We start from the raw sequence: 3,666 nt of genomic DNA, 5'->3' as shown, positions 1-3,666 counted from the left end.
TTAAGGAAGGCTTCTCAGAGGAGTATAGGGTCAAGCTGACCTTGGGAAAACTTCGTATTCTTTGTGAACTTGAATGGCCCGCTTTAGGGGTAGGCTGGCCCTTGGAAAGGACCCTAGAGGCCTCCCGACAGTGAGAGCAGTGTATCGGATAGAGGCAGGGACCCCAGGATATCTAGACCAAATTCCGTACATAGACACGTGGCTGCAGACCACTATTATGGTGTTCTCTTGGGTCTGGTTCGGCGCAAATAGGCAGGGACAGAATAAGGAATTTGTGGCCCAATCGGCTAAGCAAAAAAACAAGGTGTCAGCAAAATTAATCCACCAAGGGGGCCTTGAGAAAGAAACTATCTTCCAACAGCTGTACACCCTAGTAGCTCCATCAGTACCCGCGAGGCCACTTTACTATCAGTTGCTGGACAGGCCTCCACCATCAGTGCCTACACTGCCCCCTACCACCCCAAAGCCCCGGGTTGGCACCATGCCCTCCATCAGGTTTACGTTCAACTCCTCAGATCACTCCACCTGGTGTGTAGGGCTGATGTTTCACAAGGAAGCACAGACTCAATTCCAGGGCCAGCTCCATGATACGTTTCTAGTCTGTGACTCCTCCACCTTCCCCAGGGACTATGTGCTGTCTGTGTCCAAGAATGCGCGCTTTTCCCACTACCTCATCAACTCACTATCCAAACACTGTTTTAAGATCAGAAACCCAGAATATGACAATTTGCTGGCCTTGTTAGAGTTTTATAAAACTCTACGTGAACACCACGACCCTGATAGAGCCCACTCCCAGGTATCTAAGGGCATTGGAATATGTACAGACTCTCTATGACTTTCCTAGGAATAATACTGAAGACCTGCCCTTTAAGAAGGGTAAGATCCTAGTGATAATAGAAAAACCTGAAGAACAGTGGTGGAGTGCCCAGAACAAACATGGCCAGGTTGGAATGCTTCCTGTCCCTTTTGTTAGAAAGCTTGTGAGATTCCCATTACAGGGAAAACATTATGAAAAGTCCAAATTAGAGGTAAAAGATGGGACTAGGAAGTCAACAAATATGTCAAAAATGACAGAGATACTTCAAAGGCCAGAAGAATTGCCCACAGAGCTTTATGAGAGACTGTGCAATGCATTCCGAGTGTATATTCCTTCTGACCTTTTTAACCCCAATACACGAGAGAACCAGTACATGGTCAATGCAGCATTTGTAGCTCAATCCTTCGCTGACATCCACTGCAAGTTTCAAAAAGTAGAGGGCCTTGCTGAGATGAATAATACCCAGCTACTGGAAGTTGCAAACAAAGTGTTTGAGAACCGTGACCAGGAGCCCAGGAGGTAGCTGGCAAATGGATGAAACAGAAGGCATCCCTGTTGGCAGCTGTGTGGGGAAATCCAGGTCTAGCACAACTGACTGCTACCCCAACACAGAAGAGAGAAGCCAAAAGGAGACTTCCACTACGCCGCAACCAGTGTGCCTACTGCAAAGTGGCTGGACATTGGAATAATGAGTGCCCCTACTGCGAGAGAACACCTTAAGGAATAGAGAATTCGATCAACCTTGTAAAGGAAAAAAATAGCCTAAGCCAGCTGTCCAAGAACTTATTGGCCTGGCTGAAAAACAATCAGACTAAGAACGACTGGGCTCCCTGATCCTAGGCCCCCAGGATCCTACAGTCACAACAGAAATAAGGGACCAAGTAGTGACTTTTATGGTGAACATTGGGGCACAAATCACCTTTACCTTAGGGAAGCCCACCCGTCTCACACTAAGGGGCCAGCCTGCTTTAATGATGGCTGTGATTGTGCCAAGGAAGAACAGGTGAATCCAGCCAGTCTACTCAAAGAGTTCTCTATTGTCTAGGCAGAAAATGAGGGCCGGGCCTAGCCAAAAATTGCACACCCAGTGTGGTAGATCTGAAGTCAGGGGCCATTCCTGTCACACAAAGACAATATCCAGTATCACGGAAAGCACACATGGGGATTCGGGACCATATCCAATGCTTGTGCAAGGCTGGAATTCTAGTTGAGTGCCAATCACCTTGGAACACTCCACTCCTGCCAGTCAAAAAGCCCGGAGGAAATGACTACTGCTCCGTCCAGGACCTCCGCACCGTCAACAATGCAGTAGTCACTATCCATCCAGTGGTCCTAAGCCCATACGCTCTTCTGCCTGCTCAAGCAAACTGGTTCACATGCCTCGATCTTAAAGACACCTTCTTTAGCCTCCGGTTATCTCACCAGTCAGCCAACTTTTGTTTGCCTTCGAGTGGGAAGGCCCACACACCTGGAGAAAAGCACAATTAACCTGGACTCAACTACCACAAGGCTTTAAGAACTCCCCCACCCTATTTGGTGAAGCGCTGGCTGCAGATCTTGCTGCCTTCCTCAGAGAAGCCTTGAATTGCACATTACTTACTAGCCAGCCCCACCCAAGAAGACTGTTGGAAAGGTACTAGAGCTTTACTAGCCTTACTCTCCATCACAGGATATAAGATATCATGGAAAAAGGCTCAAGTCTGCAAGCAGGATGTCAGGTACCTTCGATTCATCATTTCAGAGGGGCATCGGGCACTTGGACATCAAAGGAAACTGGCCATCTGTTCACTACCTCGGCCAAACACCAAAAAAGGAGTCCGTGAGTTTCTAGGGGCAGCCGGATACTGTAGAATCTGGATACCAGGTTCTTTCGAGATTGCCAAGCCGCTCTCTGGTAAAGACTCCCTGGTTTGGGACTCCAAACAGGAAAAGGCTTTCAGAGAAATAAAGAAACTCTTAACCAGTGCCCCAGCATTAAGACTACCAGATGTGACTCGGGACTTTAGTCTCTTTGTACATGAGAAAAATCACATTGCACTGGGGGTCCTCACAACAACCAGCTGGGCCATGGCAACACCCAACTGCATATTTGTCAAAATGGCTAGATCGGTAGCTGCGGGATGGCCACCGTGCCTCCGAGCACTAGCTGCCACAGTGATTTTAGTCAGGCAAGTGGACAAGCTTATGTTACGAAAGAATGTAAATGTAAAGGTTCCTCATGCTGTAACTGCCTTAATGAATAATCAAGAACATAAATGGCTGATCGATGCCAGAATAACTCATTATCAGGGACTGCTTTGTGAAAACCCACGAGTCTATCTCGAAACTGTACGAGCACTGAAACCTGCTACGTTTCTGCCCACTGAAAAGGGGTCTCCCAACCATGATCATAAGGAGGCCACAAGCAAGGTTTACTCTAACAGGCCAGACCAGACAGAGGTTCCACTTTAAGACCCAGAACTAATATTGTTCACAGATGGCAGCAGCTTCATCCATAAAGGACAGCAAAAAGTGAGCTACACAAATAACAACTGCCAATGAGGTAATCAGAGCTGAGGCTCTACCACAGGGGTGGTCAGCACAGCAGGCTGAACTATGGCCACTCACCCAGGCACTGCGACAAGCTGAAGGGAAACAGGCCAATATCTACACTGATTCAAGGTAGACCTTTGCTACTTCGCATATACAAAGGACCATTTAAAAGAAAGGAGATTACTAACCGAGGGAGAAAAAGAAATTAAAGAAGAAATCTTCCAACTGTTAGAGGTAGTATGGAAGCCTCACATGACCTACAGGCCACAGAGTTCAGGGAAAGTTAAATGCATGAGCCAGACCCATGGAACAACTAC

The 3,666-nt window shown here is 47.5% G+C and overlaps 1 pseudogene; it reads left to right on the top strand.

Annotated features, from left to right (window-relative positions):
- The first annotated feature begins 481 nt into the window (after positions 1–481).
- Positions 482–1,348, top strand: LOC112483201 (annotated as a pseudogene).
- Positions 1,349–3,666: the final 2,318 nt, after the last annotated feature.

Source organism: Pteropus alecto, unplaced genomic scaffold (genome assembly GCF_000325575.1).
Source record: "Pteropus alecto unplaced genomic scaffold, ASM32557v1 scaffold916, whole genome shotgun sequence".
In the NCBI taxonomy this organism is placed as follows: Eukaryota; Metazoa; Chordata; class Mammalia; order Chiroptera; family Pteropodidae; genus Pteropus; species Pteropus alecto.
Note: the sequence above shows the minus strand (reverse complement) of the source record. Positions and strands in the feature narration are given on the sequence as shown.